Source organism: Coregonus clupeaformis, chromosome 2 (assembly GCF_020615455.1).
Source record: "Coregonus clupeaformis isolate EN_2021a chromosome 2, ASM2061545v1, whole genome shotgun sequence".
Taxonomy (NCBI): Eukaryota; Metazoa; Chordata; class Actinopteri; order Salmoniformes; family Salmonidae; genus Coregonus; species Coregonus clupeaformis.
Genome location: NC_059193.1, coordinates 20,422,706 through 20,443,504, shown reverse-complemented (window position 1 = coordinate 20,443,504; position 20,799 = coordinate 20,422,706).

Sequence of the window (20,799 nt, the reverse complement as noted above, 5' to 3'; positions counted from 1 at the left end):
GTTCGAATCCAGGCTCTGTCGTAGCCGGCCGCGACCGGGAGACCCATGGGGCGGCGCACAATTGGCCCAGCGTCGTCCAGGGTAGGGGAGAATGGCCGGCAGGGATGTAGCTCAGTTGGTAGAGCATGGCATTTGCAACGCCAGGGTTGTGGGTTCGATTCCAGTCTTAAAAAATGTATGCACTCACTAACTGTAAGTCGCTCTGGATAAGAGCGTCTGCTAAATAATGTAAATGTATGTACTTTATCGGTGTGCGTAAAGTTCGCTTGCCTGCCAGGTTGTATTTAGCCGTGTTTGGCTTGTTCTTTTTGTGTTCACTAAAGACGTCAGTACGAAGCCTCTGTGTGTCCTGCGCTTGATTCCACACCACTTCTACACTCAACTGTGACAATTAATATATGTAGCCTTAGAAATAAGGTTCATGAAATCAATAACTTGATTATTTTTTTATTACTTTGGTCCACACTCCACAAAGGAAGTCCTGCAGGCTCTAGTTTGATCTTATCTTGATTATTGTCCAGTCGTATTGTCGGTCGAGTGCTGAAAGGAAAGACGCTACTCCTGTTTTAGTATTCGCTCCATGTTCGTTCCTATTAAACTCACCGACTGCACCTGCTTCCTGACTCCCTGCATCTCCGTTACAGAATACTACCTCATCATAAAATGGAAGCAGCAGCCAACCGAGACATCTCCCAGATGGTCGACGAACAGAGAGACCTACTTGGCCAACACCACGACCAGCTGGCGCAACTGGGGACGGCGATGGATAAGGTCCTCCGCGTTCAACGTCTAGAGCTTCCTCAAAGAGCGTCACCTCCAACGAGCGGAGGATCCCATTCAGGATCCGCCCAGGTCAGCAATACCCGTTTGTCCCTCCCAGACAAATATGACGGGATTCCATTGAAATGGTGTGGCTTCATCCTCCAGTGCGTCCTCTATTTTATTCATCAAATAGGAGTCCCCACCACAGAGAGGTCCAAGGTTGCCATGGTTATTTCCCTGCTGACCAGGCGGGCGTTGGACTCGGCCGTCTGGGAGAGAGGAAAGGATGAGCTGGGTACCTATGGGAGGTTCATGGCTCTGTTCAGAGGAGTCTTCAATCATCCACCAGAGGGCAGAGAGGGAGGTGAGCGCCTACTCCAACTACGGTAGAAGGACTAGACCGCTGCGGAGTACGCCCCTAACCTTCCGTACAGTGACAGCATCCAGCAGATGGAATGAGCCGGCGCTGCGCACCTTATTCAGTAGAGGATTGCGCGAGGAGATCCAGACGGAGTTGGCATGCCGAGACGACACCCTCTCATTGGACGCACTCCGTCTGGATAACCTCCTTCGCCCCTCTCCCTCCTTCGTTGACCGATCTGAGTCAGAGTCTGAACCGATGGAGGTAGGGGCCACACGCCTCCCCGCGGCTGAGTGACGCCGTCTGAGACAGCTGGGCCTCTGTTCCTATTGTGGCCAGGAGGGACACCATCTTCAATGGTGTCCACTACGTCCCAACCTGGGATCCACTAGAGCAGAGGGCCCTGTGATCATCCATCTCCTGGGGTAGGTGTGACTATTCCATCATCATCACTCTCCACCAAACCCTTTTTAGTACCGATTCCACTTGCTGGCTGTCCCTCGTGTTGTTTCTATAGCTCTAGTGGACTCTGGTGCCAAGGGGAGTTTTATTGACCAGGCCCTTGCCTCCTCTCTGAACATAACATCATACTCGCTCTTCTCTCTGTTTCTGATTCAAGCGCTGGATAACCAACCACTGGGACATTCACACACATCACAACACCAATCACCATCACCATGGGACTCCTGCACCGTGGGACTCCTGCACCGTGGGACCCATCACCGTGGGACTCCTGCACCGTGGGACCCATCACGTGGGACTCCTGCACCGTGGGACCCATCACCGTGGGACTACTGCACCGTGGGACCCATCACCGTGGGACTCCTGCACCGTGGGATCCATCACTGTGGGACTCCTGCACCGTGGGACCCATCACGTGGGACTCCTGCACCGTGGGACCCATCACGTGGGACTCCTGCACCGTGGGACCCATCACGTGGGACTCCTGCACCGTGGGACCCATCACGTGGGACTCCTGCACCGTGGGACCCATCACTGTGGGACTCCTGCACCAAGACAATCTTCCCTTCTTCATCATCCAGGCACCCGTACACAAAGTCATCCTCGGCCTCCCGTGGCGCCAACGCCACGACCCCACCATCTCCTGGTTGAGGATGGAGATCACTGCCTGGGCACCTGGATGTCGGAAGTCCTGGTTTCCCTTACCCTGTGGTTCCACGTCGGTTGAGAGCCCTGTGGTTGCCCTCCAGGCCGACATCCCAGAGGTTTACCAGGATCTCCAAGAGGTTTTCTCCAAGAGGTTTTCTCCAAGACCCGCGCCACCTGTCTCCATCCTCATCGCCTCCGCGCAGCCGCGTCTACCCCATGTTGGTGGCTGAAACCAAGGCTATGGAGGAGTACATGCAGGAGGCTCTCCAACAGGGTTTCATTCGCCCATCTACCGCCCCTGGTTTGGCAGATTTCTTCTTCGTGGTCAAGAAGGAGGGGGGTCTTCGTCCGTGTATTGGCTACAGAGGTGTCAAAGCCATCGCCACCAAGTACCGCAACCCCCTCCCGTTGGTGCTGGCCTCCATCTAACAGCTCTGCAGAGCCCTTTTTTTTACTAAACTGGACCTGCGGAGTGTTTACAATTTGATCCTCATCTGGGAGGGGGCTGAATGGAAGACGGCCTTCAGCACGATGTCTGGGCACTACAAGCTTTTGGATTAGCCAATGCTCCGTCGGTGTTACAGGCATTCAAGAACAAAGTGTTCCGGGACATGCTTGGGCGTCAGGTGGTCGTGTACATCGATGACATCCTGATCTACTCGGCCACCAACGTCAAGGTAATCCACAAAAATTGTATCCATGTGCAAGTCTCCTGCAGAAAATAAATATGGCATCGGTGACTGGGAGCTCCTGGGGGTGAAGTTGGTATTAGAGTAGTGGAGGGCACCACGGACCCGTTTCTCATCCTCACCGACCATCGGAACCTGGTTGCTTGGCTGAACCTGCGCCAAGCAAGGTGGGCTCTTTTCTTTACTAGATTCAACTTCACCTTGTCATACTGCCCAGATTCAAAGAACATCAAAGCCGATGTCCCGTCTCCAAGATTCGGGAGAGGTTCCTGTCCTGAGTGTGCCCATCATACCACACTCCCGACTCGTTGCCCCCGTGCTTTGGGAGAGGGAACCCGCACCTACGTTCCCACTGGGGTAAGGGATCGGCTATTGACCTGGGCGCACACATCCCTTGCCGCTGGACACCCAGGTATCACCCGCACCACTCAATCGATCTCCGTTAAGTACTGGTGGCCCACCTTGGCGCAGGACGTTGCCCGCTACGTCAACACCTGCTCCGTATGTGCCCAAACAATCCACACAGTAACATCAATAAAGTTTCTTACAGTAAATTGACGATGACCTCAACATGTGTTAATAAAACAGATAATCCCATGTAAATAATCTCCTGCCACACCCATTTCTAGAGAAGAGTGAAAGGACAAGATGTCCAACAGTGTGGGAGGCATCATCAATTTACTGTGAAGAACTTTATGGATGTCCCCTCCCTTAGTCAGTCAACCAGCCAGCCAGCCAGTCAAGCAGCCAGTTAAGCAGTCAGTCAGCCAGTCAAGCAGCCAGTCAAGTCAGTCAAGCAGCAAGTCAGTCCATCAGCCAGTCAAGCAGTCAAGCAGTCAGTCAGCCAGTCAACCAGCCAGTCAAGCAGTCAGTCAGCCAGCCAGTCAAGCAGTCAGTCAGCCAATCAAGCAGTCAGCCAGCCAAGCAGCCAGTTGGTCTGTCTGCCTGTGTCTCTCTCTGTGCTCTAGGACAGGAGACAAGCTGTAGAACAGACGAGGGAGTCAGAAACAGAGCTATTGAACCGAAGTCATCCATGCAACTCAAGACTGCATCCCCCCACTGAGCTAAATCCTAGGCATTAGTTATGGTAGCTCTTAGGCGGCTGGCACCACATTACCACCTGGCAGCGCCAATGGCACCACATTACCCCCTGGTAGCTCCAATGACACCACATTACCCCCTGGTAGCACCACATTATCCCATGGTAGAGCTACTGGCACCACATTACCACCTGGTAGCTCCAATGGCACCACATTACCACCTGGTAGCACCACATTATCCCATGGTAGATCCACTGGCACCACATCTCCCCCTGGTAGCGGCACTGGCACCACATCTCCCCCTGGTATCTCAACTGGCACCCCATTACCCCCCAGTCACTCCACATCACCCCCTGGTAGCTCCACATTACCCCCTGGTAGCTCCACATTACCCCCTGGTAGCTCCACATTACCCCCTGGCAGCACCCCATTACCCCCTGGTCACTCCACATCACCCCCTGGTAGCTCCACATCACCCCCTGGTAGCTCCACATTACCCCCTGGCAGCACCCCATTACCCCCTGGTCACTCCACATCACCCCCTGGTAGCTCCACATTACCCCCTGGTAGCTCCACATTACCCCCTGGTAGCTCCACATTACCCCCTGGTAGCTCCACATTACCCCCTGGTAGCTCCACATTACCCCCTGGTAGCTCCACATTACCCCCTGGTAGCTCCACATTACCCCCTGGTCGCTCCACATTACCCCCTGGTCGATCCACATTACCCCCCGGTAGCTCCACATTACCCCCCTGGTAGCTCCACATTAGCCCCTGGTAGCTCCACATTACCCCCTGGTAGCTCTACATCACCCCCTGGTTAGCTCCACGTTACCCCCTGGTAGCTCTACATCACCCCCTGGTTAGCTCCACGTTACCCCCTGATAGCTCCACATTACCCCCTGGTAGCTCCACATTACCCCCTGGTAGCTCCACATTACCCCCTGGTAGCTCCACATCACCCCCTGGTAGCTCCACATTACCCCCTGGTCGCTCCACATTACCCCCTGGTCGCTCCACATTACCCCCTGGTCGCTCCACATTACCCCCTGGTCGCTCCACATTACCCCCTGGTCGCTCCACATTACCCCCTGGCAGCACACAACACCTTGCAACACTGATCCTGGTACGATCTATCTATCTAAACCACGTCTTCAAACATTACGTTTGATCAAACTTTGGCAGAGGGGTGAGAACACTCAAACACAGAGTATCCAGATCAAATATGGAACATAACCTCAATGTGGTTAGGTTAGGGTTAGGGTTAGGGTTAGGGTTAGGTTAGGGTTAGGGTTAGGGTTAGGTTAGGGTTAGGGTTAGGGTTAGGTTAGGGTTAGGGTTAGGTTAGGGTTAGGTTAGGGTTAGGGTTAGGGTTAGGCCAGGTAGGTTAGGGTTAGGTAGGGTTGGGGTTAGGGTTAGGGTAGGCAGGTTAGGGCTAGGCTAGGTTAGGTTAGGTTAGGGTAGGTTAGGTAGTAGGGTTAGGTTAGGGTAGGTTAGGTAGGGTTAGGTTAGGGTTAGGGTTTGGGTTAGGTTAGGATTAGGTTAGGGTAGGTTAGGTTGGAGGCAGGTTAGGTTAGGGTTAGGGTAGGTTAGGGTAGGTAGGTAGGTTTAGGGTAGGGGTTAGGTTAGGGTTAGGGTTAGGGTTAGGGTTAGGTTAGGGTTAGGGTTAGGGTTAGGGTTAGGTTAGGGTTAGGGTTAGGGTAGGGTTAGGTTAGGGTTAGGGTTAGGTTAGGGTTAGGTTAGGGTTAGGGTTAGGTTAGGTTAGGGTTAGGGTTAGGTTAGGGTTAGGGTTAGGTTAGGTTAGTAGGTTGTTGACATGTTTCCCTGTATGTACTCCACTTAACTTAAGCTACCCTATAAAGGCAAAATGCAGTAACTACGTCAAATATTGAACTGCAAAATCTGACTGCAAATACAACAGGTTTTTGAGAATGGCGCCGGAGGGGATGCCTGCTGTTTTACAGGCTCCTAACCAACTATGATATTGTGTGTTTTTTCACATTGTAACTTATTTTGTACATAATGTTGCTGCTACCGTCTCTCTATGACCGAAAAGAGCTTCTGGACATCAGAACAGTGATTACTCACCACGAACTGGACAAAGATGGTTTCTTTCATGAGTCCGACGCGAAGGATATACTGTTTCTCTGAGACCAGGCCCAAATCCCCATCATTCGCGTGAAGAAAAGACTGAGGTACAGGGGGCGGAGATCAGGTGCCTTGTGAGAATTCGTCAGCGAGAGGGTAACCCGCCTCTACCATCCGTTCTATTGGCCAACGTGCAATCACTGGAGAATAAACTGGATAAGCTCCGTTCGAGACTATCCTACCAACAGCACATTAAAAACTGTAATATCTTATGTTTCACCGAGTCGTGGCTGAACGACGACATGGATAATATACAGTTGGCTGGGTTTTCCGTGCATCGGCAGGACTGAACAGCTACGTCTGGTAAGACAAGGGGTGGCGGTCTGTGTCTATTTGTCAATAACAGCTGGTGCGAGATGTCTAATATTAAGGAAGTCTCGAGGTATTGCTCGCCTGAGGTAGAGTATCTCATGATAAACTGTAGACCCCACTATCTACCAAGAGAGTTCTCATCTATATTTTTCGTAGCCGTCTATTTACCACCACAAACCGATGCTGGCACTAAGATTGCACTCAACGAGCTGTATAAGGCCATAAGCAAACAAGAAAATGCTCATACAGAAGCGGCACTCCTAGTGGCCGGGGACTTTAATGCAGGCAAACCTAAATCTGTTTTACCTCATTTCTACCAGCATGTCACATGTGCAAACTGAGGAAAAATAACTCTAGAACACCTTTACTCCACACACAGAGACGCATACAAAGCTCTCCCTCGCCCTCCATTTGGCAAATCTGACCATAATTCTATCCTCCTGATTCCTGGTGGATTACATTTACATTTTAGTCATTTAGCAGACGCTAGTGACTCGGTTACGCTACAGGACTGTTTTGCTAGCACAGACTGGAATATGTTCCGGGATTCATCCAATGGCATTGAGGAGTATAACACCTCAGTCACCAGCTTCATCAATAAGTGCATCGATGACGTCGTCGCCACAGTGACCGTACGTACATACCCCAACCAGAAGCCATGGATTACAGGCAACATCCGCACTGAGCTAAAGGGTAGAGCTGCCGCTTTCAAGGAGCGGGACTCTAACCCCGATGCTTATAAGAAATCCCGCTATGCCCTCTGACGAACCATCAAACAGGCAAAGAGTCAATACAGGACTAAGATTGAATTGTACTACACCGGCTCTGACGCTAATCGGATGTGGCAGGGCTTGAAAACTATTACGGACTACAAAGGGAAACCCAGCTGCGAACTGACCAATGACGCGAGCTTACCAGACGAGCTAAATGCCTTTTATGCTCGCTTCGAGGCAAGCAACACTGAAGCATACATGAGAGAACCAGCTGTTCCGGAGGACTGTGTGATCATGCTCTCCGTAGCTGATGTGAGCAAGACCTTTTAACAGGTCAACATTCACAAGGCCGCGGGGCCAGACGGATTACCAGGACATGTACGCAGAGCAAAAAGAAAAACTGGCAAGTGTCTTCACTGACATTTTCAACGTGTCCCTGACCACATTTCAAGCAGACCACCATAGTCCCTGTGCCCAAGAAAGCGAAGGTAACCTGCCTAAATGACTACCGTCCCGTAGCACTCAGGTTGGTAGCCATGAAGTGCTTTGAAAGGCTTGTCATGGCTCACATCAACACCATCATCCCGGAAACCCTAGACCCACTCCAATTCGCATACCGCCACAACAAATCCACAGATGACCCAATCTCAATCGCACTCCACACTGCCCTTTCCCACCTAGACAAAAGGAAAACCTACGTGAGAATGCTGTTCATTGACTACAGCTCAGCGTTCAACACCATAGTGCCCACAAAGCTCATCACTAAACTAAGGAACCTGGGACTAAACTCATCAGCTACATTTCTTTTGACTACTTTCCACGTTTATTTTGGGAATCCATCCTTGTAAACACAATCTAATTTAATCCCTGAATATGACATCTTCTAGGCTGGGATTCAGTACCATTTGCGTTAAATGTGTTATAGCGCGCTTGACATTAAAAGATCATTTCCAATTGAGCCGACATCCGCAATGTTTATCGTGAAAGCCATCTCCACGAAACGGCATGGAAAATGCCTTTAAAAGGCGTATTGTCATTGTCCAGCGAGCTGTGCTATGAATCCCGGCCCCTCCCGCTCCATGTTCAGACCAGCTGGTCACTACAGAGCTGTTTACTGGAAGTCATGATCCTGTAAATCTCTCTGGTCTCTCCTACCCATCACTCCCTGTAAGGATGGAGCTGTATATTGTAATCTTAATACACTCCATCACACTCCAATTTTGTATGAAATTGCACTTATTCAGCCTTCTTGCTTGTAAATAGCCTTTGCTATTGTGATGTTTTTTAATATGTGATTTCATCTGTAAGTATTGTGATGTACTGTGTAAGTAAAATGAATTTCCTCATTGAGGACATGAATCTGAATTATGTTAATACAAGACACATAGTCACATACACATCGAAGCACAACATCTTTGTTCTATTGCACTCAAATTCAGGAAGTCTAAAGAGATGACCTGCAGGGGAGAAACTCAGAAACTAAATGAAACATTCTAATTCATTAACTAAACATTATCAGAGTTGACAGTACTGTACACTGTAGAGTGAACCAACAGGACTGACGGGTCCTTCATTACATTTAGTAAGTTAACATGTTTCAATGTTTAAACAGTGGAATGAAAGGAGTTCCTTGGTATTGACTGAGGAGATATATCCATTAAGGAAGTAACAGCCTACAACAGGTTTCATGTTAGATTGAGAGACAGACAGACAGACAGACAGACAGACAGACAGACATGCAGAATGAACCACAAACAGAGTGACTATATAAACATCAAAGATGGCGGTTTAGATAAGAGATCTGGTCTGTATGTCTGTCTAGTAACTAACTTCCTGTGGCTGGACACACGTACCAATATAGCCCTTTCTCAGACAGACAGATCAGACAGTGTGTTGTGTTAGTGGCAGAACATTACTGGAGTCTAAAGACAACAGAATATCACTGGAGTCTAAAGACAACAGCAGAATATTACTGGAGTCTAAAGACAACAGAATATTACTGGAGTCTAAAGACAACAGCAGAATATTACTGGAGTCTAAAGACAACAGAATATTACTGGAGTCTAAAGACAACAGCAGAATATTACTGGAGTCTAAAGACAACAGCAGAATATTACTGGAGTCTAAAGACAACAGCAGAATATTACTGGAGTCTAAAGACAACAGCAGAATATTACTGGAGTCTAAAGACAACAGCAGAATATTACTGGAGTCTAAAGACAACAGCAGAATAATACTGGAGTCTAAAGACAACAGCAGAATAATACTGGAGTCTAAAGACAACAGGAGAATATTACTGGAGTCTAAAGACAACAGCAGAATATTACTGGAGTCTAAAGACAACAGCAGAATAATACTGGAGTCTAAAGACAACAGCAGAATAATACTGGAGTCTAAAAAAACAACAGCAGAATAATACTGGAGTCTAAAGACAACAGCAGAATATTACTGGAGTTTAAAGACAACAGCAGAATATGACTGGAGTCTAAAGACAACAGCAGAATAATACTGGAGTCTAAAGACAACAGCAGAATATTACTGGAGTCTAAAGACAACAGCAGAATAATACTGGAGTTTAAAGACAACAGCAGAATATGACTGTCTAAAGACAACAGCAGAATATTACTGTCTAAAGGCAACAGCTGAATGTTATTGTCTAAAAACAAAAGCAGAATATTCCTGTCTAAAGGCAACAGCAGAACATTACTGGCATCAAAAAACAACAGCAGAATATTACTGGAATCTGAAGACATTAGCATAAAATTACTGTCAAAAGACAAAAGCAGAACATTACTGGCATCTAAAAACAATAGCAGAACATTACTGAAGTCTAAAGACAACAGCAGAATATATTGTCTAAAGACAATAGCAGAGTATTTCTGTCTAAAGACAACAGTAGAATTTTACAACAGCAGAATATACTGTCTAAAGACAACATCAGAATATGAATGTCTGAAGGCAACAGCTGGATGTTATTGTCTAAAGGCAGCAATATAATATTACTGGAATCTAAAGACAACAGCAGAATATTACAGTGCCTTGCAAAAGTATTCATCCCCCATGGCATTTTTCCTATTTTATTGCATTACAACCTGTAAATTAAATGGATTTTTATTTGGATTTCATGTAATGGACAAACACAAAATAGTCCAAATTGGTGAAGTGAAATGAAAAAAAACGTGTTAAAAAAAATTCTAAAAAATAAATAACGGAAAAGTGGTGCGTGCATATGTATTCACCCCCTTTGCTATGAAGCCCCTAAATAAGATCTGGTGCAACCAATTACCTTCAGAAGTCACATAATTAGTTAAATAAAGTGTCACATGATCTGTCACATGATCTCAGTATATATACTATATGATATCAGAGCAGCGGTAACTCACCAGCATTACTACTTTCCCAAAGCAGATCCTTTGTTTGCTCTCCCCAGGGCAACTGAACTGATTCCAGTGGCTGACCCAAAACATTGACGGCGGAAGAGAGGCACTCGGAGCGGCCTGCTGGTCCGACATAGGAGGCGCACACACCACCCACTTTGGTTAACAAAGTCGACGAACTACGGGCAAGGATTTCTTTCCAGAGAGACATCAAGGCCTGTAACATCCTCCATGTTTCACGGAAACATGGCTCTCAGCCAGATGGGTTCTCAGTTCATCACGCAGACAGGAATAAATATCTCTCCGGGAAGCAGAAGGGCGGAGGTGAGTGTTTCATGATTAACGACTCATTACTAATTATAGTAACATACAGGAACTCGAGTCCTTCTGTTCACCCGACCTAGAATACCTCACAATCAAATGCCGACCGTATTATCTCCCAAGAGAATTTTCTTTGGTTATAGTCACGGCCGTGTATATCCCCCCTCAAGCCGATACCACGACGGCCCTCAAAGAACTTCACTGGACCTTATGCAAACTGGAAACCACATATCCTGAGGCTGCATTTATTGTAGCCGGGTGATTTTAACAAAGCAAATTTGAGGACTAGGCTGCCGAAGTTCTATCAACATATCGACTGTTGTACTCGCGCTGCTAAAATCCTCGACCATTGCTATTCAAACTTCCGGGATGGTTATAAGGCCCTCCCCCGCCCTCCTTTCGGCAAATCTGACCACGACTCCATTTTGCTTCTCCCTTCCTATAGGCAGAAACTCAAACAGGAAGTACCCGTACTAAGGACTATTCAACGCTGGTCTGACCAATCGGAATCCATGCTTCAAGATTGTTTTGATCACGCGGACTGGGATATGTTCCGGGTAGCTTCCGAAAATAATTTAGACATATACACTGAAACGGTGACAGAGTTTATCAGGAAGTGTATAGGTGATGTTGTGCCCACTGTGACTATTAAAACCTACCCTAACCAGAAACCGTAGATAGACGGCAGCATTCGCGCAAATCTGAAAGCGCGAACCACCGCATTCAACCATGGCAAGGTGACTGGGAATATAGCAGAATACAAACTCCGCAAGGCAATTAAACTGGCAAAACATCAGTGTAGAGACAAAGTGGAGTCACATTTCAACGGCTCAGACACGAGACGTATGTGGCAGGGTCTACAGACAATCACGGACTACAAAAATAAAACCAGCCACGTCGCCGACACCGATGTCTCGCTTCCAGACAAGCTAAACACCTTCTTTGCCCGCTTTGAGGATAACACAGTGCCACTGACGAGGCCCACTACCAAGGACTGTGGCCTCTCCTTCTCCGTGGCCGACGTGATTAAGACATTTAAGCATGTTAACCCCCGCAAGGCTGCCGGCCCAGACAGCATCCCTAGCCGCGTCCTCAGAGCATGCGCAGACCAGCTGGCTGGTGTGTTCATGGACATATTCAATCTCTCCCTTTCCCAGTTTGCTGTTCCTACATGCTTCAAGATGGCCACCATTGTTCCTGAACCCAAGAAAGCAAAGGTAACTGAACTAAATGACTATCGCCCTGTAGCACTCAACTCTGTCATCATGAAGTGTTTTGAGAGACTAGTCAAGGATCATATCACCTCTACCTTACCTGTCACCCTAGACCCACTTCAATTTGCTTACCGCCCCAATAGATCCACAGACGATGCAATTGCCATCACACTGCACACTGCCCTATCCCATCTGGACAAGAGGAATACCTATGTAAGAATGCTGTTCATTGACTATAGCTCAGCATTCAACACCACAGTACCCTCCAAGCTCATCATTAAGCTCGAGGCCCTGGGTCTGAACCCCGCCCTGTACAACTGGGTCCTGGACTTCCTGATGGGCCTCCCCCAGGTGGTGAAGGTAGGAAACAACATCTCCACTTCGCTGATCCTCAACACTGGGGCCCCACAAGGGTGCGTGCTCAGCCCCCTCCTGTACTCCCTGTTCACCCATGCATGCGTGGCCAAGCACGCTCCAAGGAGGAGCTGAGGGCTCTGGGACTGTGGTGCCAGGAAAATAACCTCTCACTCAACATCAACAAAACAAAGGAGATGATCGTGGACTTCAGGAGACAGCAGAGGGAGCACGCCCCTATCCACATCGACGGGACCGCAGTGGAGAAGGTGGAAAGCTTCAAGTTCCTCGACGTACACATCACTGACAATCTGAAATGGTCCACCCATGCAGACAGTGTGGTAAAAAAGGCGCAACAGAGCCTCTTCAACCTCAGGAGGCTGAAGAAATTTGGCTTATCACCTAAAACCCTCACAAACTTTTACAGATGCACAATTGAGAGCATCCTGTCGGGCTGTATCACCGCCTGGTACGGCAACTGCACCGCCCGCAACCGCAGGGCTCTCCAGAGGGTGGTGCAGTCTGCAGAACGCATTACCGGGTTCTAATTTAAGCCATTTTATGTATTATGTCATGTTTCATGTGGACCCCAGGAAGTAGCTGATGCTTTTGCAGCGGCTAATGGGGATCCTAATAAATACCAATACCAGCGGCTAATGGGGATCCTAATAAATACCAATACCAACACTATGGTGAAACATTGAAATAATACAGAAATAAACTAAGAAAAATAAGAAACAGCACGTCAGAAAGCAGCTCAATGTGATTGAAGAATCTATAGAATCTAATCACTTCTGGGAAAATTGGAAAACACTAAACAAACAACAACATGAAGAGCTATCTATCCAAAATGGAAATGTATGGATACACCACTTCTCCAACCTTTTGGGCCATATAACAAAGAACCAAGAGCAAAATCATATACATGATAATTTACTACATTTAGAATCAGCTATTAAAGACTACCAGAACCCCACTGGATTCTCCAATTACATTGAATAAACTACAGGACAAAATACAAACCCTCCAACCCAAAAAGGCCTGTGGTGTTGATGGTATCCTAAACGAAATGATAAAAAAATACAGCCCAAAAATTCTAATGGGCAATTCTTAAACTCTTCAACATCATCCTCAGCTCTGGCATCTTCCCTAATATTTGGAACCAAAGCCTGATCACCCCAATCCACAAAAAGTGGAGACAAATTTGACCCCAATAATTACCGTGGAATCTGTGTCAACAGCAATCTCTAAAAACAGACCACATATTCACTCTGCACAATTGACAAACAAACAAAACAAAACAAAGGCAAATTCTTCTCATGCTTTCTTGATTTCAAAAAAGCTTTTGACTCAACTTGGCATGAGGGTCTGCTATACAAATTGATGGAAAGCGGTGTTGGGGGGAAAGTAAATGACATTATAAAATCAATGTACACAAACAACAAGTGTTAAAATTGGCAATAAACACATCGATGTCTTTCCACAGGGCCGAGGGGTGAGACAGGGATGCTGCTTGAGCCCCACCCTCTTCAACATATAAATAAACTAATTTTCAATTTCAAATGTTGCTACATAAGACCGAATCGAGGCGGTCGGTCACATATCAACGAATTGGCGAGGGCACTAGAACAGTCTGCAACAACCGGCTTCACCCTATTGATTCAGAAATCAAATGTATGCTGTTTGCAGATGATCTGGTGCTTCTGTCCCCAGCCAAGGAGGGCCTACAGCAGTACATAGATCTTCTGCATAGATTCTGTCAGACCTGGGCCCTGACAGCAAATCTCAATAAGACAAACAATGGTGTTCCAAAAAAGGTCCAGTTGCCAAGACAACAAATACAAATTATATCTAGACACCGTTGCCCTAGAGCACACAATAAACTATACATACCTCGGCCTAAACATCAGCATCAGATAACTTCCATAAAGCTGTGAACAGTTGGTAGAGCATGGCGTTTGCAACACCAGGGTTGTGGGTTCGATCCCCACGGGGGGCCAGTATGAAAACTAACAAAAATAATGTATGCACTCACTAACTGTAAGTCACTCTGGATAAGAGCGTCTGCTAAATGACTAAAATGTAAATGTAAATGTAAACAATCTACGAGCCAAGGCAAGAAGGGCCTTCTATGCCATCAAAAGGAACATAAAACTCAACATCCCAATTAGGATCTGGTTAAAAATACTTCAATCTGTTATCGAACCGCATTGCCCTTTATGGTTGTGAGGTCTGGGGTCCACTCACAAACCAAGAATTCACAAAATGGGGCAAACCCCCAATTGAGACTCTGCATGCAGAATTCTGCATAAATATACTTCATGTACAACGAAAAAACACAAACGCACAGCAGAGTTTGGAATATACCCACTAGTTATCAACATCCAGAAAAGAGCTGTTAAATTCTACAACCACCTAAAAGGAAGCGATGCCCACACATGCCATCACAAAGCCCTCACCTACAGAGAGATGAACCTGGAGAAGAGTCCCCTAAGCAAGCTGGTTCTGGGGCTCTGTTCACAAACAGACCCCACAGAGCCCCAGGACAGCAACACAATTAGACCCAACCAAATCATGAGAAAACAAAAAGAGAATTACTTGACACATTGGAAAGAATTAACAAAAAACGAAGCAAATTGAAATGCTATCTGGCCCTAAACAGAGAATACACAGTGGATACCATAGCTTATGACCTGTCTCATCCCTCCCTCCTCTCTCTGATCTCTCTCTATCTTTGATCTCTCTATCTCTCTCTGATCTCTCTCTATCTTTGATCTCTCTATCTCTCTCCGTGTTCTCTCTCTATCTCTGATCTCTCTCTCTGTTCTCTCTCTCTGTTCTCTCTCTCTGTTCTCTCTCTATCTCTGATCTCTCTATCTCTCTCTGTTCTCTCTCTCTGTTCTCTCTCTATCTCTGATCTCTCTATCTCTCTCTGTTCTCTCTCTCTGTTCTCTCTCTATCTCTCTCCGTGTTCTCTCTCTATCTCTGATCTCTCTCTCTGTTCTCTCTCTCTGTTCTCTCTCTCTGTTCTCTCTCTCTGTTCTCTCTCTATCTCTGATCTCTCTATCTCTCTCTGTTCTCTCTCTCTGTTCTCTCTCTATCTCTCTCCGTGTTCTCTCTCTATCTCTGATCTCTCTCTCTGTTCTCTCTCTCTGTTCTCTCTCTCTGTTCTCTCTCTATCTCTGATCTCTCTATCTCTCTCTGTTCTCTCTCTCTGTTCTCTCTCTATCTCTGATCTCTCTATCTCTCTCTGTTCTCTCTCTCTCTGTTCTTTCTCTATCTCTCTCCGTGTTCTCTCTCTATCTCTGATCTCTCTCTCTGTTCTCTCTCTATCTCTCTCCGTGTTCTCTCTCTATCTCTGATCTCTCTATCTCTCTCTGTTCTCTCTCTATCTCTCTCCGTGTTCTCTCTCTATCTCTGATCTCTCTATCGCTCTCTATGTTCTCTCTATCTTTCTCTCTCTCCAGTCCAGTCGATTGGCTGCTCATGCAGTCAACAGGGTCAGTTTGGGTGAAGCTATGGGTATAGGGTAGGGTAAAGGGTAAAGTGTAGCCACACACTGAGCTGAAGTGAAAAGAGGGAAAGACTGCCTGTCCAATAGTCACAGAGACATTGGCTGGCTACACACAGAGATAGTCACCGGCTGGCTACACACAGAGATAGTCACCGGCTGGCTACACACAGAGATAGTCACCGGCTGGCTACACACAGAGATAGTCACCGGCTGGCTACACACAGAGATAGTCACCGGCTGGCTACACACAGAGATAGTCACTGGCTGGCTACACACAGAGATAGTCACTGGCAGGCTACACATAGAGATAGTCACTGGCTGGCTAGACACAGAGATAGTCACTGGCTGGCTACACACAGCGATAGTCAATGGCTGGCTACACACAGAGATAGTCACTGGCTGGCCACACACAGAGATAGTCACTGGCTGGCCACACACAGAGATAGTCACTGGCTGGCTACACACAGAGATAGTCACTGGCTGGCTACACACAGAGATAGTCACTTGCTGGCGACACACAGAGATAGTCACTGGCTGGCTACACACAGAGATAGTCACGGGCTGGCTACACACAGAGATAGTCACTGGCTGGCTACACACAGAGATAGTCACTGGCTGGCTACACACAGAGATAGTCACTGGCTGGCTACACACAGAGATAGTCACTGGCTGGCTACACACAGAGATAGTCACTGGCTGGCTACACACAGAGATAGTCACTGGCTGGCCACACACAGCGATAGTCACTGGCTGGCCACACACAGAGATAGTCACTGGCTGGCTACACACAGAGATAGTCACTGGCTGGCTACACACAGAGATAGTCAATGGCTGGCTACACACAGAGATAGTCACTGGCTGGCCACACACAGAGATAGTCACTGGCTGGCTACACACAGAGATAGTCACTGGCTGGCTACACACAGAGATAGTCACTTGCTGGCGACACACAGAGATAGTCACTGGCTGGCTACACACAGAGATAGTCACTTGCTGGCGACACACAGAGATAGTCACTGGCTGGCTACACACAGAGATAGTCATTGGCTGGCTACACACAGAGATAGTCACTGGCTGGCTACACACAGAGATAGTCACGGGCTGGCTACACACAGAGATAGTCACTTGCTGGCCACACACAGAGATAGTCACTGGCTGGCTACACACAGAGATAGTCACTGGCTGGCTACACATAGAGATAGTCATTGGCTGGCTACACACAGAGATAGTCACTGGCTGGCTACACACAGAGATAGTCACTTGCTGGCCACACACAGAGATAGTCACTGGCTGGCTACACACAGAGATAGTCATTGGCTGGCTACACACAGCGATAGTCATTGGCTGGCTACACACAGCGATAGTCAATGGCTGGCTACACACAGAGATAGTCACTGGCTGGCCACACACAGAGATAGTCACTGGCTGGCTACACACAGAGATAGTCACTGGCTGGCTACACACAGAGATAGTCACTTGCTGGCGACACACAGAGATAGTCACTGGCTGGCTACACACAGAGATAGTCACTTGCTGGCTACACACAGAGATAGTCACTGGCTGGCCACACACAGAGATAGTCACTGGCTGGCTACACACAGAGATAGTCACTGGCTGGCTACACACAGAGATAGTCACTGGCTGGCTACACACAGAGATAGTCACTGGCTGGCTACACACAGAGATAGTCACTGGCTGGCTACACACAGAGATAGTCACTGGCTGGCCACACACAGAGATAGTCACTGGCTGGCCACACACAGAGATAGTCACTGGCTGGCTACACACAGAGATAGTCACTTGCTGGCTACACACAGAGATAGTCACTGGCTGGCCACACACAGAGATAGTCACTGGCTGGCTACACACAGTGATAGTCACTGGCTGGCTACACACAGAGATAGTCACTGGCTGGCTACACACAGAGATAGTCACTGGCTGGCTACACACAGAGATAGTCACTGGCTGGCTACACACAGAGATAGTCACTTGCTGGCTACACACAGAGATAGTCACTGGCTGGCCACACACAGAGATAGTCACTGGCTGGCTACACACAGAGATAGTCACTGGCTGGCTACACACAGAGATAGTCACGGGCTGGCCACACACAGAGATAGTCACGGGCTGGCCACACACAGCGATAGTCACTGGCTGGCTACACACAGCGATAGTCACGGGCTGGCTACACACAGAGATAGTCACTGGCTGGCCACACACAGAGATAGTCACTGGCTGGCTACACACAGAGATAGTCACGGGCTGGCCACACACAGAGATAGTCACGGGCTGGCCACACACAGCGATAGTCACTGGCTGGCTACACACAGCGATAGTCACGGGCTGGCCACACACAGAGATAGTCACGGGCTGGCCACACACAGCGATAGTCACTGGCTGGCTACACACAGCGATAGTCACGGGCTGGCTACACACAGAGATAGTCACTGGCTGGCCACACACAGAGATAGTCACTGGCTGGCTACACACAGAGATAGTCACGGGCTGGCCACACACAGAGATAGTCACGGGCTGGCCACACACAGCGATAGTCACTGGCTGGCTACACACAGCGATAGTCACGGGCTGGCTACACACAGCGATAGTCACGGGCTGGCTACACACAGTCTCAAGGTCAGGCCTCTAACTGCTGCTAGCTTTTAAAGTCATTGATCTGACCGATACCCGCTACATTTATACTATATATATATATATACTAAATATCCTCTGTGTACAATTTAAAACACCAAATAATGCATGCAGAGCAGAATTAGGCCGATACCCGCTAAATTTATACTATATATATATATATACTAAATATCCTCTGTGTACAACGTAAAACACCAAATAATGCATGCAGAGCAGAATTAGGCCGATACCCGCTAAATTTATACTATATATATATATATACTAAATATCCTCTGTGTACAACGTAAAACACCAAATAATGCATGCAGAGCAGAATTAGGCCGATACCCGCTACATTTCAAAATCCAGAAAAGAGCAGTTCAATTCTATAACCACTTAAAAGGAAGCGATTCCCAAACCTTCCATAACTAAGCCATCACCTACAGAGAGATGAACTTGGAGAAGAGTCCCATAAGCAAGCTGGTCCTGGGGCTCTGTTCACAAACACAAACAGACCCCACAGAGCCCCAGGACAGCAACACAATTAGACCCAACAAAATCATGAGAAAACAAAAAGAGAATTACTTGACACATTGGAAAGAATTAGCAAAAAAAACGGAGCAAACTAGAACGCTATTTGGCACTAAACAGAGAGTACACAGTGGCAGAATACCTGACCACTGTGACTGACCCAAACTTAAGGAAAGCTTTGACTATATACAGACTCAGTGAGCATAGCCTTGCTATTGAGAAAGGTCACCGTAGGCAGACCTGGCTCACAAGAGAAGACAGGCTATGTGCACACTGCCCACAAAATGAGGTGGAAACTGAGCTGCACTTCCTAACCTCCTGCCAAATGTATGACCATATTAGAGACACATATTTCCCTCAGATTACACAGCTCCACAAAGAATTTGAAAACAAACCCAATTTTGATAAACTACCTTATCTACTGGGTGAAATACCACAGTGTGCCATCACAGCTGCAAGATTTGTGACCTGTTGCAACAAGAAAGGGGCAACCAATGAAGAACTATTTGCACATTGTTACAACACTGTATATGGACATAATATGACATTTGAAATGTCTTTATTCTTTTGGAACTTCTGAGTGTAATGTTTACTGTTAATATTTATTGTTTATTTCACTTTTGTTTATTATCTACTTCACTTGCTTTAGCAATGTTAACACACGTTTCCCATGCCAATACAGTCCTTGAATTGAAATTGAAATTGAGAGAGAGAGGTAGTGTGGGCTCCTGAATTCTTCTGCAAGAAGATAGAATTAGAGTTAGATAAATGAAGATAAACGTGCATTTTTTTTCGCAAGGACTTACTCAGGATACTAAACTCAACATCAAAACCTTCAATCCAAATCAAATTTCCATACCTAAAACCTTGATTTTGGACTATCAAGAAAATAAACTTCTAACAAACCAAAACCTGCAGAAGAAACACAGCGGAACATGAAAATACCATCCAGCACAAAACTGAGTTCAGTCTGAACCTACTACTAAACTACCAAGCTGCTAGGACAGAACAGACCTGTTCAGTCTGAACCTACTACTGAGCTACCAAGCTGCTAGGACAGAACAGACCTGTTCAGTCTGAACCTACTACTGAGCTACCAAGCTGCTAGGACAGAACAGACCTGTTCAGTCTGAACCTACTACTGAGCTACCAGCTAACAGCACTGACCTAACAGACCTGTTCAGTCTGAACCTACTACTGAGCTACCAAGCTGCTAGGACAGAACAGACCTGTTCAGTCTGAACCTACTACTGAGCTACCAAGCTGCTAGGACAGAACAGACCTGTTCAGTCTGAACCTACTACTGAGCTACCAAGCTGCTAGGACAGAACAGACCTGTTCAGTCTGAACCTACTACTGAGCTACCAGCTAACAGCACTGACCTAACAGACCTGTTCAGTCTGAACCTACTACTGAGCTACCAAGCTGCTAGGACAGAACAGACCTGTTCAGTCTGAACCTACTACTGAGCTACCAAGCTGCTAGGACAGAACAGACCTGTTCAGTCTGAACCTACTACTGAGCTACCAAGCTGCTAGGACAGAACAGACCTGTTCAGTCTGAACCTACTACTGAGCTACCAAGCTGCTAGGACAGAACAGACCTGTTCAGTCTGAACCTACTACTGAGCTACCAAGCTGCTAGGACAGAACAGACCTGTTCAGTCTGAACCTGCTACTGAGCTACCAAGCTGCTAGGACAGAACAGACCTGTTCAGTCTGAACC